The 14969-nt window shown below is 32.0% G+C and overlaps 2 pseudogenes across 2 annotated transcripts in view; both read left to right on the top strand.

Annotated features, from left to right (window-relative positions):
- Positions 1 to 14969, top strand: part of LOC143240069 (atrial natriuretic peptide receptor 1-like) — a 460913-nt pseudogene that overhangs the window by 156198 nt on the left and 289746 nt on the right. The gene's annotated exons all lie outside the window — the stretch shown is intronic.
- Positions 1 to 14969, top strand: part of LOC143240071 (protein Aster-B-like) — a 91650-nt pseudogene that overhangs the window by 27854 nt on the left and 48827 nt on the right. Inside the window, exon 7 of the transcript XR_013021547.1 lies at positions 3824 to 4067. The product of XR_013021547.1 is annotated as a protein Aster-B-like (transcript). The remainder of the gene's footprint in view (positions 1 to 3823; positions 4068 to 14969) is intronic.

The raw sequence follows: 14969 nt of genomic DNA, 5'->3' as shown, positions 1-14969 counted from the left end.
TTCTTTATTATGGGTCCCCCAAATAAAATAGTGAAAAACAGTTGCATCCTCAGTCACTGGAATCCTCTTCCAAGAACAAAGACCTGCCCAATTGACCCAGGGCAGGATCCATGGAGGTCAAAAGACCTCCCTTGAATAAGGACAGTGAGGAAAAATGACGTGGTCATAAACAGAAGGGTTCTTCACCCAATTCGTCTCGCATAAATAAAAATGGCCACCTTGATACAGTGGAACTGTCGAGGTTTACATTCTAAGCTGGATGATATCAAAACACTGATTGCTTCTTACCATCCTGTATGTGTTTCCTTACAGGAAACATTTCTGAAACCTGCTGATACAGTCATCTTTTGGCAGTTTTCTTTGTACAGAAATGACAGACTGTGTGATGGACAAGTGCATGGAGGGGTGGCTCTGTTGATTGATCAGTGTGTGCCCACCCTGGCTTTGCCACTTGACACAGCCTTGGAGGCAGTATCCATCTGTTTCCTTGGGTCATACCATCACTGTTTGTTCTACCTGTTGCCTGGAGAGGTGTATAATCAATGAGACCTTGATGCTATCATTTGAACAGTTGCTGTTTCCCTTTTTTAATCCTGGGAGACTTTAATGGACATGATCCCCTCTGGAGAAGTGCTAATATTGATAGGAGGGGTCGCTCTGTAGAGCATATGCTCTCTAATCACAACCTTTCTCTTTTCAATACTGGTTCTTCTACTTATTTTTATGCAGCTAGTCAGTCCTCTATTGTTATTGATCTCTCAATTTGCTCCCCTTGATTGTTTTCCTATTTTTCATGGATGGTTGACAATAATCCACAAGGCAAATGATAATTTTCCTTTAATTTTGAGAGAGACTGGCTGTGGTTGATGCCACCCAACCCGAGTGCCCCGGTGGAAGATGGATCATGCAAACTGGCCCTCTTTCACTGCTCTTGCAGAACTCAATCCTGTAAGCCATCAATAGACGACTGTGTGGCAGAAGTAACTGACTGTATTATGCAAGCAGTTGCTCAATGTATTCCTAAAATCTCGACACGTTTTCTACTATATCCTTGTCCGTGGTGAAATCCTGCCTGCCACATGGCATGGAAGGATCAAAAACATGCCTGAGATACTTTCCATAGATATCCCACATTCTTGAACCGTATCGCTTTCCAACAGGCCCATGCACGTGTTTGGTGGGTGAGGCATCAAAGCCAGAAGGAATCCTGGATTTTTCCAGGTATCAGGGTTGTGTTTTGAGTGTCACACTTTTCCGGTATAAAAATTAATGGAATCACTGGACAGCTCTCTCTCACTGTTGCAAATGCACTCCATGTGAATGACTTTCACATCTCCTGTCAGTCATCGAACATGAGGTATATTGAGCGGCAATTTCAGACCACCCTTAACCATTTACTGAAGTGTACCACAACAAAGAGCTTTACCTTCTCTCTCTCTAAAACCGTTTGCACGCACTTTTGCTACCAACAGGGTATTTATTCTGATCCTGAACTCCGTAGTGGTGAAGTTGTGCTGCCTGTGATCCCTGAGACAAAGTTCTTGGGGTTTATCTTTGACAATAAGCTGACTTTTATACTACACTTCAAGCAGCTACAGGTCAAATACACAAGAGCACTGAACATCCTCTGTGTCCTCTCTACCATCAGTTGGGGAGTGGATCGATGTTCTATGCCAGGGGTTCCCAACCTTTTGGCACTCGCGACATGAAAATGTAATTGATGAAATAAAATTAATGTTATCCCAAGCTACTTTTAACTAGGCTTCGCGACCCCCCTGCCAAGGCTGCGCAACTCCCCTGCCAAGGCCTGGGGTCGTGACCCACGGTTGGGAACCCTGTTCTATGCTAAAGATATATCGTGCTCTTATTCAATCGAAACTCGACTATGGCTTTTTGAGACCCTCGGCCTTAAAGATACAGGATCCCATTCTTCATCAAGGATTTTGGCTCTGCACTGGGGCTTTCTACACTACCCCAGTTCAGAGCTTATACATAGTCTCATGAACCTGCTTTGCACCTTTGCCGTTTGCAACTGTCTTTACTATCTGCTTCAAAACTTTGTTCCTTACAAAAGTATCCTACCTGGGTTGTGTTTTCCATCCTCAGTGGGTCATGCTTTTTCAGAACAGACCATCTGCCATAGCTTCTTTTGGCCTTCATTATCCAGGTGCAGTTGGATGAATTAGGTCTGTCCTTGGATAATATTGCTGTATCCACTGATCAGCCTGTCTCACCATGGCTTCTTATAGTCCCCAATTGCAACCTATCTTTAAATCATCTGAGAAAAGCAGATACTTCCGATTGGGAGTACCGTCTTTTATTTACTGAACATATTTTGAACCATCCCTCCATTCCCATTTATACAGATGGTTCAAAATCAGGTGACTGTGTGGGCTCTGCCATGGTTTGTTTTTGTTTGATGGTTGCACACACACACTCCTTCACAGCTTCTATGTTCACTGCTGAACTGTATGACCTTTCTCTTGCCTTGATCACATAAAGCAAAGTAGTACTGAAACTGCACTATTTATAGTGACTCACTTGGTTCTCTACTGTCCCTGGAATCACTTTACATTAGTTCACACCTCGTTATCCCCAATATTCAAAACCTACTAGCCCATTTCTCTTTAACATCTACTTCTATCCAGTTTTTCTGGATACCAGGCCACGTTGGTATTTGAGGGAATGAGCTTGCCAACACTGCAGCTGAATTTATCTGCTCTGGAACTATCACTGCTGTGCATGTTCCATACATGGACTACGGTCCTGTATTCAAGGCTCGGCTTCATGCTAGTTGGCAGTCAACTTGGAGTGAGCAATGTGTAAACAAGCTTTTCCAAATAAAACCTTATATTGGACTTTGGCCATCTTGCTTCTGTAAGGATCGGTAAGAGGAAGTTCTAACTATACTCATCAGTCACAGTTTTTTAACTCATCGTTTTCTTTTATCTGGAACTGATGCACCAATATGTAGTTTGTGTAACACTCAGATCACAGTAAGCTACATTTTACTTACTTGCCATCATTATGACTCTCAAAGACGGCAATATTTTAATAATGTTCTGTCTCGGGGTTTGTTCATAACATTGGACAGTGTTATTGGTGATTGTGACACTGTCCACATTGATAAAGTTTTTCGTGTTTTAATGGCCATTAATCTTTTTAATCTCATTTAAGTGTTTGATATTTATTCATTACACCTTTTTTAATGTGATTCTCTTTTAAGAATCAAAGTCCATCTAATTTGATTTGAAATTAGAAAATGACCGTAACATTGAATAACTCGAAACCAGGACTGGAAAGACAAACTTCAGGTGACTAACGCTCCTGTTTGAACTACCCGTAAGTCATCCTGACAAGTTATTATTAAAATTTTGCTGCAAGTCTTTTAAAACTTTTATTACTTTTTGAAAATGGCCATAATGTCAAATAACTCAGATCCAGGACTGGAAAGGCCAACTTCAGGTGACTGATGGTGGTTTTTGTACTTACCTGTTAGTCTTCCTGGTGAGTTATGATTATTACAGTCATGCTACAGAAAGTCCTTTAAAACTTGTATTACTGTAGTTTTTCTCTTAAAATTGTAGACTAGATGTAAACATTGGTTTTATGATATTTACTTATTTATTTAACTTTGTTTTGTTTTACCTTAGTTTCCTTTTATGAATTTTACTAAATTTTACCTTTTTACTGGATGTTTGGTGTAGATAGTCTAGCTGTGCTACAAAACACCAAATCATCCAACCAACCAGTACTGTATGTATACAACATGAAATGTCAGATTTCATTTATACGTGTCTAATGCCCTTTCCTTTACTATCAGCCCATGTCATCTCAAGAACTGTGGCAGTGTGTTCATCATAGCTATGGTGAAGAACTTGGTCTCACTAGTGATGATGATGACTACGTGGCAACCGCTTTCCCAGGATGATGAACATAAGAATGATGGCATTGTGGCTGAGCAGTTACTTGACATGCCTAAAGAAAATGGTTATATGTCTGAAAAATATGAAACAGCCTCAGCGACAACACAAGAACTGGAAGAACCTCCAACAGAAGTAACTACAGTGAGTTAATTTCTTCTTAAATAAAATACTATATATTTGTATGACAAACTTAATACAGATGTATTTCTGTAAATATCATCAGAGAATTTTTACAGTTTTTACGCAAGTAATATCTTTAAGTGTTGTAACACATGGTACATGAACACTTAACACTGCTCCTCTTGTCTGCTTTTATGTTTTTAATATGTTATTCACTTCTATCAATTAAATAAACTTTCTTTTTATTTTGAAATTGGTGTAGCTCATATTTCTATATTAGTTCTCATCTTCTATTCTGAAGTACTGTGCAAATGACCTTCATCATTTGTCTCAATATTTATTTAAAACTTTCCTGACTTTCATAATACCAAATAAACACTTTCTACCAAGACAGTATAATAACATAAGGAAAGTGGATTAAAGAGTAGTTTATAAACAAGACAGTATAATAACATAAGGAAGGTGGGTTAAAGAGTAGTTTATAAACAAGACAGTATAATAACATAAGGAAGGTGGGTTAAAGAGTAGTTTATAAACAAGACAGTATAATAACATAAGGAAGGTGGGTTAAAGAGTAGTTTATAAACAAGACAGTATAATAACATAAGGAAGGTGGATTAAAGAATAGTTTATAAACAAGACAGTATAATAACATAAGGAAGGTCGATTAAAGAGTAATTTATAAACAAGACAGTATAATAACATAAGGAAGATGGATTAAAGAGTAGTTTATAAACAAGACAGTATAATTACATAAGGAAGGTGGGTTAAAGAGTAGTTTATAAACAAGACAGTATAATAACATAAGGAAGGTGGGTTAAAGAGTAGTTTATAAACAAGACAGTATAATAACATAAGGAAGGTCGATTAAAGAGTAGTTTATAAACAAGACAGTATAATAACATAAGGAAGGTGGATTAAAGAGTAGTTTATAAACAAGACAGTATAATAACATAAGGAAGGTCGATTAAAGAGTAGTTTAAAAACAAGACAGTATAATAACATAAGGAAGGTGGATTAAAGAGTAGTTTATAAACAAGACAGTATAATAACATAAGGAAGGTGGGTTAAAGAGTAATTTATAAACAAGACAGTATAATAACATAAGGAAGGTGGGTTAAAGAGTAATTTATAAACAAGACAGTATAATAACATAAGGAAGGTGGATTAAAGAGTAGTTTATAAACAAGACAGTATAATAACATAAGGAAGGTGGATTAAAGAGTAGTTTATAAACAAGACAGTATAATAACATAAGGAAGGTGGATTAAAGAGTAGTTTATAAACAAGACAGTATAATAACATAAGGAAGGTGGGTTAAAGAGTAGTTTATAAACAAGACAGTATAATAACATAAGGAAGGTGGATTAAAGAGTAGTTTATAAACAAGACAGTATAATAACATAAGGAAGGTGGATTAAAGAGTAGTTTATAAACAAGACAGTATAATAACATAAGGAAGGTCGATTAAAGAGTAGTTTATAAACAAGACAGTATAATAACATAAGGAAGGTGGATTAAAGAGTAGTTTATAAACAAGACAGTATAATAACATAAGGAAGGTGGATTAAAGAGTAGTTTATAAACAAGACAGTATAATAACATAAGGAAGGTGGGTTAAAGAGTAATTTATAAACAAGACAGTATAATAACATAAGGAAGGTGGGTTAAAGAGTAATTTATAAACAAGACAGTATAATAACATAAGGAAGGTGGATTAAAGAGTAGTTTATAAACAAGACAGTATAATAACATAAGGAAGGTGGATTAAAGAGTAGTTTATAAACAAGACAGTATAATAACATAAGGAAGGTGGATTAAAGAGTAGTTTATAAACAAGACAGTATAATAACATACGGAAGTTGGGTTAAAGAGTAGTTTATAAACAAGACAGTATAATAACATAAGGAAGGTGGATTAAAGAGTAGTTTATAAACAAGACAGTATAATAACATAAGGAAGTTTGTTCTAAGATTAGTTTATAAACAAGACAGTATAATAACATAAGGAAGGTGGGTTAAAGATTAGTTTATAAACAAGACAGTATAATAACATAAGGAAAGTGGATTAAAGAGTAGTTTATAAACAAGACAGTGTAATAACATAAGGAAAGTGGATTAAAGAGTAGTTTATAAACAAGACAGTATAATTACATAAGGAAGGTGGGTTAAAGAGTAGTTTATAAACAAGACAGTATAATAACATAAGGAAGGTGGGTTAAAGAGTAGTTATAAACAAGACAGTATAATAACATAAGGAAGGTGGATTAAAGAGTAGTTTATAAACAAGACAGTATAATAACATAAGGAAGGTGGATTAAAGAGTAGTTTATAAACAAGACAGTATAATAACATAAGGAAGGTGGATTAAAGATTAGGTTATAAACAAGACAGTATAATAACATAAGGAAGGTGGTTCTAAGATTAGTTTATAAACAAGACAGTAGAATAACATAAGGAAGGTGGGTTAAAGAGTAGTTTATAAACAAGACAGTAGAATAACATAAGGAAGGTGGTTCTAAGATTAGTTTATAAACAAGACAGTATAATAACATAAGGAAGGAGGGTTAAAGAGTAGTTTATAAACAAGACAGTAGAATAACATAAGGAAGGTGGTTCTAAGATTAGTTTATAAACAAGACAGTATAATAACATAAGGAAGGTGGGTTAAAGATTAGTTTATAAACAAGACAGTATAATAACATAAGGAAGGAGGGTTAATAAGTAGTTTATAAACAAGACAGTAGAATAACATAAGGAAGGTGGTTCTAAGATTAGTTTATAAACAAGACAGTAGAATAACATAAGGAAGGTGGTTCTAAGATTAGTTTATAAACAAGACAGTGTAATAACATAAGGAAGGTGGGTTAAAGAGTAGTTTATAAACAAGACAGTAGAATAACATAAGGAAGGTGGGTTAAAGAGTAGTTTATAAACAAGACAGTATAATAACATAAGGAAGGTGGATTAAAGATTAGGTTATAAACAAGACAGTATAATAACATAAGGAAGGTGGATTAAAGAGTAGTTTATAAACAAGACTATAATAACATAAGGAAGGTGGTTCTAAGAGTAGTTTATAAACAAGACAGTGTAATAACATAAGGAAGGTGGGTTAGAGTAATTTATAAACAAGACAGTTTAATAACATAAGGAAGGTGGGTTAAAGAGTAGTTTATAAACAAGACAGTATAATAACATAAGGAAAGTGGATTAAAGAGTAGTTTATAAACAAGACAGTGTAATAACATAAGGAAGGTGGGTTAAAGAGTAGTTTATAAACAAGACAGTATAATAATGTCAGAAGGTGGATTAAAGAGTAGTTTATAAACAAGACAGTATAATAACACAAGGAAGGTGGGTTAAAGAGTAGTTTATAAACAAGACAGTATAATAATGTCAGAAGGTCGATTAAAGAATAGTTTATAAACAAGACAGTATAATAACATAAGGAAGGTGGATTAAAGAGTAGTTTATAAACAAGACAGTATAATAATGTCAGAAGGTCGATTAAAGAATAGTTTATAAACAAGACAGTATAATAACATAAGGAAGGTGGTTCTAAGATTAGTTTATAAACAAGACAGTATAATAACATAAGGAAGGTGGTTCTAAGATTAGTTTATAAACAAGACAGTATAATAACATAAGGAAGGTGGTTCTAAGATTAGTTTATAAACAAGACAGTATAATAACATAAGGAAGGTGGATTAAAGAGTAGTTTATAAACAAGACAGTATAATAATGTCAGAAGGTTGATTAAAGAGTAGTTTATAAACAAGACAGTAGAATAACATGAAGGTGGATTAAAGAGTAGTTTATAAACAAGACAGTATAATAACATAAGGAAGGTGGTTCTAAGATTAGTTTATAAACAAGACAGTATAATAACATAAGGAAGGTGGTTCTAAGATTAGTTTATAAACAAGACAGTAGAATAACATAAGGAAGGTGGTTCTAAGATTAGTTTATAAACAAGACAGTAGAATAACATAAGGAAGGTGGTTCTAAGATTAGTTTATAAACAAGACAGTATAATAACATAAGGAAGGTGGTTCTAAGATTAGTTTATAAACAAGACAGTATAATAACATAAGGAAGGTGGGTTAAAGAGTAGTTTATAAACAAGACAGTATAATAACATGAGGAAGGTGGGTTAAAGAGTAGTTTATAAACAAGACAGTATAATAACATAAGGAAGGTGGATTAAAGAGTAGTTTATAAACAAGACAGTATAATAACATAAGGAAGGTGGGTTAAAGAGTAGTTTATAAACAAGACAGTATAATAACATAAGGAAGGTGGATTAAAGAGTAGTTTATAAACAAGACAGTATAATAACATAAGGAAGGTGGATTAAAGAGTAGTTTATAAACAAGACAGTATAATAACATAAGGAAGGTCGATTAAAGAGTAGTTTATAAACAAGACAGTATAATAACATAAGGAAGGTCGATTAAAGAGTAGTTTATAAACAAGACAGTATAATAACATAAGGAAGGTGGATTAAAGAGTAGTTTATAAACAAGACAGTATAATAACATAAGGAAGGTGGGTTAAAGAGTAATTTATAAACAAGACAGTATAATAACATAAGGAAGGTGGGTTAAAGAGTAATTTATAAACAAGACAGTATAATAACATAAGGAAGGTGGATTAAAGAGTAGTTTATAAACAAGACAGTATAATAACATAAGGAAGGTGGATTAAAGAGTAGTTTATAAACAAGACAGTATAATAACATAAGGAAGGTGGATTAAAGAGTAGTTTATAAACAAGACAGTATAATAACATACGGAAGTTGGGTTAAAGAGTAGTTTATAAACAAGACAGTATAATAACATAAGGAAGGTGGATTAAAGAGTAGTTTATAAACAAGACAGTATAATAACATAAGGAAGTTGGTTCTAAGATTAGTTTATAAACAAGACAGTATAATAACATAAGGAAGGTGGGTTAAAGATTAGTTTATAAACAAGACAGTATAATAACATAAGGAAAGTGGATTAAAGAGTAGTTTATAAACAAGACAGTGTAATAACATAAGGAAAGTGGATTAAAGAGTAGTTTATAAACAAGACAGTATAATAACATAAGGAAGGTGGGTTAAAGAGTAGTTTATAAACAAGACAGTATAATAACATAAGGAAGGTGGGTTAAAGAGTAGTTATAAACAAGACAGTATAATAACATAAGGAAGGTGGATTAAAGAGTAGTTTATAAACAAGACAGTATAATAACATAAGGAAGGTGGATTAAAGAGTAGTTTATAAACAAGACAGTATAATAACATAAGGAAGGTGGATTAAAGATTAGGTTATAAACAAGACAGTATAATAACATAAGGAAGGTGGTTCTAAGATTAGTTTATAAACAAGACAGTAGAATAACATAAGGAAGGTGGGTTAAAGAGTAGTTTATAAACAAGACAGTAGAATAACATAAGGAAGGTGGTTCTAAGATTAGTTTATAAACAAGACAGTATAATAACATAAGGAAGGAGGGTTAAAGAGTAGTTTATAAACAAGACAGTAGAATAACATAAGGAAGGTGGTTCTAAGATTAGTTTATAAACAAGACAGTATAATAACATAAGGAAGGTGGTTAAAGATTAGTTTATAAACAAGACAGTATAATAACATAAGGAAGGAGGGTTAAAGAGTAGTTTATAAACAAGACAGTAGAATAACATAAGGAAGGTGGTTCTAAGATTAGTTTATAAACAAGACAGTGTAATAACATAAGGAAGGTGGGTTAAAGAGTAATTTATAAACAAGACAGTAGAATAACATAAGGAAGGTGGGTTAAAGAGTAGTTTATAAACAAGACAGTATAATAACATAAGGAAGGTGGATTAAAGATTAGGTTATAAACAAGACAGTATAATAACATAAGGAAGGTGGATTATAGAGTAGTTTATAAACAAGACTATAATAACATAAGGAAGGTGGTTCTAAGAGTAGTTTATAAACAAGACAGTGTAATAACATAAGGAAGGTGGGTTAGAGTAATTTATAAACAAGACAGTTTAATAACATAAGGAAGGTGGGTTAAAGAGTAGTTTATAAACAAGACAGTATAATAACATAAGGAAAGTGGATTAAAGAGTAGTTTATAAACAAGACAGTGTAATAACATAAGGAAGGTGGGTTAGAGTAATTTATAAACAAGACAGTATAATAACATAAGGAAGGTGGGTTAAAGAGTAGTTCATAAAGAAGACAGTATAATAACATAAGGAAGGTGGATTAAAGAGTAGTTTATAAACAAGACAGTATAATAATGTCAGAAGGTCGATTAAAGAGTAGTTTATAAACAAGACAGTATAATAACATAAGGAAGGTGGGTTAAAGAGTAGTTATAAACAAGACAGTATAATAACATAAGGAAGGTGGATTAAAGAGTAGTTTATAAACAAGACAGTATAATAACATAAGGAAGGTGGATTAAAGAGTAGTTTATAAACAAGACAGTATAATAACATAAGGAAGGTGGATTAAAGATTAGGTTATAAACAAGACAGTAGAATAACATAAGGAAGGTGGTTCTAAGATTAGTTTATAAACGAGACAGTATAATAACATAAGGAAGGTGGGTTAAAGATTAGTTTATAAACAAGACAGTATAATAACATAAGGAAGGAGGGTTAAAGAGTAGTTTATAAACAAGACAGTAGAATAACATAAGGAAGGTGGTTCTAAGATTAGTTTATAAACAAGACAGTATAATAACATAAGGAAGGTGGGTTAAAGAGTAATTTATAAACAAGACAGTAGAATAACATAAGGAAGGTGGGTTAAAGAGTAGTTTATAAACAAGACAGTATAATAACATAAGGAAGGTGGATTAAAGATTAGGTTATAAACAAGACAGTATAATAACATAAGGAAGGTGGATTAAAGAGTAGTTTATAAACAAGACTATAATAACATAAGGAAGGTGGTTCTAAGAGTAGTTTATAAACAAGACAGTGTAATAACATAAGGAAGGTGGGTTAGAGTAATTTATAAACAAGACAGTTTAATAACATAAGGAAGGTGGGTTAAAGAGTAGTTTATAAACAAGACAGTATAATAACATAAGGAAAGTGGATTAAAGAGTAGTTTATAAACAAGACAGTGTAATAACATAAGGAAGGTGGGTTAAAGAGTAGTTTATAAACAAGACAGTATAATAATGTCAGAAGGTCGATTAAAGAGTAGTTTATAAACAAGACAGTATAATAACACAAGGAAGGTGGGTTAAAGAGTAGTTTATAAACAAGACAGTATAATAATGTCAGAAGGTCGATTAAAGAATAGTTTATAAACAAGACAGTATAATAACATAAGGAAGGTGGATTAAAGAGTAGTTTATAAACAAGACAGTATAATAATGTCAGAAGGTCGATTAAAGAATAGTTTATAAACAAGACAGTATAATAACATAAGGAAGGTGGTTCTAAGATTAGTTTATAAACAAGACAGTATAATAACATAAGGAAGGTGGTTCTAAGATTAGTTTATAAACAAGACAGTATAATAACATAAGGAAGGTGGTTCTAAGATTAGTTTATAAACAAGACAGTATAATAACATAAGGAAGGTGGATTAAAGAGTAGTTTATAAACAAGACAGTATAATAATGTCAGAAGGTTGATTAAAGAGTAGTTTATAAACAAGACAGTAGAATAACATGAAGGTGGATTAAAGAGTAGTTTATAAACAAGACAGTATAATAACATAAGGAAGGTGGTTCTAAGATTAGTTTATAAACAAGACAGTATAATAACATAAGGAAGGTGGTTCTAAGATTAGTTTATAAACAAGACAGTAGAATAACATAAGGAAGGTGGTTCTAAGATTAGTTTATAAACAAGACAGTAGAATAACATAAGGAAGGTGGTTCTAAGATTAGTTTATAAACAAGACAGTATAATAACATAAGGAAGGTGGTTCTAAGATTAGTTTATAAACAAGACAGTATAATAACATAAGGAAGGTGGGTTAAAGAGTAGTTTATATACAAGACAGTATAATAACATGAGGAAGGTGGGTTAAAGAGTAGTTTATATACAAGACAGTATAATAACATAAGGAAGGTGGATTAAAGAGTAGTTTATAAACAAGACAGTATAATAACATAAGGAAGGTGGGTTAAAGAGTAGTTTATAAACAAGACAGTATAATAACATAAGGAAGGTGGATTAAAGAGTAGTTTATAAACAAGACAGTATAATAACATAAGGAAGGTGGATTAAAGAGTAGTTTATAAACAAGACAGCATAATAACATAAGGAAGGTCGATTAAAGAGTAGTTTATAAACAAGACAGTATAATAACATAAGGAAGGTCGATTAAAGAGTAGTTTATAAACAAGACAGTATAATAACATAAGGAAGGTGGATTAAAGAGTAGTTTATAAACAAGACAGTATAATAACATAAGGAAGGTGGGTTAAAGAGTAATTTATAAACAAGACAGTATAATAACATAAGGAAGGTGGGTTAAAGAGTAATTTATAAACAAGACAGTATAATAACATAAGGAAGGTGGATTAAAAGAGTAGTTTATAAACAAGACAGTATAATAACATAAGGAAGGTGGATTAAAGAGTAGTTTATAAACAAGACAGTATAATAACATAAGGAAGGTGGATTAAAGAGTAGTTTATAAACAAGACAGTATAATAACATACGGAAGTTGGGTTAAAGAGTAGTTTATAAACAAGACAGTATAATAACATAAGGAAGGTGGATTAAAGAGTAGTTTATAAACAAGACAGTATAATAACATAAGGAAGTTGGTTCTAAGATTAGTTTATAAACAAGACAGTATAATAACATAAGGAAGGTGGGTTAAAGATTAGTTTATAAACAAGACAGTATAATAACATAAGGAAAGTGGATTAAAGAGTAGTTTATAAACAAGACAGTGTAATAACATAAGGAAAGTGGATTAAAGAGTAGTTTATAAACAAGACAGTATAATTACATAAGGAAGGTGGGTTAAAGAGTAGTTTATAAACAAGACAGTATAATAACATAAGGAAGGTGGGTTAAAGAGTAGTTATAAACAAGACAGTATAATAACATAAGGAAGGTGGATTAAAGAGTAGTTTATAAACAAGACAGTATAATAACATAAGGAAGGTGGATTAAAGAGTAGTTTATAAACAAGACAGTATAATAACATAAGGAAGGTGGATTAAAGATTAGGTTATAAACAAGACAGTATAATAACATAAGGAAGGTGGTTCTAAGATTAGTTTATAAACAAGACAGTAGAATAACATAAGGAAGGTGGGTTAAAGAGTAGTTTATAAACAAGACAGTAGAATAACATAAGGAAGGTGGTTCTAAGATTAGTTTATAAACAAGACAGTATAATAACATAAGGAAGGAGGGTTAAAGAGTAGTTTATAAACAAGACAGTAGAATAACATAAGGAAGGTGGTTCTAAGATTAGTTTATAAACAAGACAGTATAATAACATAAGGAAGGTGGGTTAAAGATTAGTTTATAAACAAGACAGTATAATAACATAAGGAAGGAGGGTTAAAGAGTAGTTTATAAACAAGACAGTAGAATAACATAAGGAAGGTGGTTCTAAGATTAGTTTATAAACAAGACAGTGTAATAACATAAGGAAGGTGGGTTAAAGAGTAATTTATAAACAAGACAGTAGAATAACATAAGGAAGGTGGGTTAAAGAGTAGTTTATAAACAAGACAGTATAATAACATAAGGAAGGTGGATTAAAGATTAGGTTATAAACAAGACAGTATAATAACATAAGGAAGGTGGATTATAGAGTAGTTTATAAACAAGACTATAATAACATAAGGAAGGTGGTTCTAAGAGTAGTTTATAAACAAGACAGTGTAATAACATAAGGAAGGTGGGTTAGAGTAATTTATAAACAAGACAGTTTAATAACATAAGGAAGGTGGGTTAAAGAGTAGTTTATAAACAAGACAGTATAATAACATAAGGAAAGTGGATTAAAGAGTAGTTTATAAACAAGACAGTGTAATAACATAAGGAAGGTGGGTTAGAGTAATTTATAAACAAGACAGCATAATAACATAAGGAAGGTGGGTTAAAGAGTAGTTCATAAAGAAGACAGCATAATAACATAAGGAAGGTGGATTAAAGAGTAGTTTATAAACAAGACAGTATAATAATGTCAGAAGGTCGATTAAAGAGTAGTTTATAAACAAGACAGTATAATAACATAAGGAAGGTGGGTTAAAGAGTAGTTATAAACAAGACAGTATAATAACATAAGGAAGGTGGATTAAAGAGTAGTTTATAAACAAGACAGTATAATAACATAAGGAAGGTGGATTAAAAGTAGTTTATAAACAAGACAGTATAATAACATAAGGAAGGTGGATTAAAGATTAGGTTATAAACAAGACAGTATAATAACATAAGGAAGGTGGTTCTAAGATTAGTTTATAAACAAGACAGTGTAATAACATAAGGAAGGTGGGTTAAAGAGTAATTTATAAACAAGACAGTAGAATAACATAAGGAAGGTGGGTTAAAGAGTAGTTTATAAACAAGACAGTATAATAACATAAGGAAGGTGGATTAAAGATTAGGTTATAAACAAGACAGTATAATAACATAAGGAAGGTGGATTAAAGAGTAGTTTATAAACAAGACTATAATAACATAAGGAAGGTGGTTCTAAGAGTAGTTTATAAACAAGACAGTGTAATAACATAAGGAAGGTGGGTTAGAGTAATTTATAAACAAGACAGTTTAATAACATAAGGAAGGTGGGTTAAAGAGTAGTTTATAAACAAGACAGTATAATAACATAAGGAAAGTGGATTAAAGAGTAGTTTATAAACAAGACAGTGTAATAACATAAGGAAGGTGGGTTAGAGTAATTTATAAACAAGACAGTATAATAACATAAGGAAGGTGGGTTAA

This window comes from Tachypleus tridentatus, chromosome 13, assembly GCF_004210375.1.
Source record: "Tachypleus tridentatus isolate NWPU-2018 chromosome 13, ASM421037v1, whole genome shotgun sequence".
In the NCBI taxonomy this organism is placed as follows: domain Eukaryota; kingdom Metazoa; phylum Arthropoda; class Merostomata; order Xiphosura; family Limulidae; genus Tachypleus; species Tachypleus tridentatus.
Note: the sequence above shows the minus strand (reverse complement) of the source record. Positions and strands in the feature narration are given on the sequence as shown.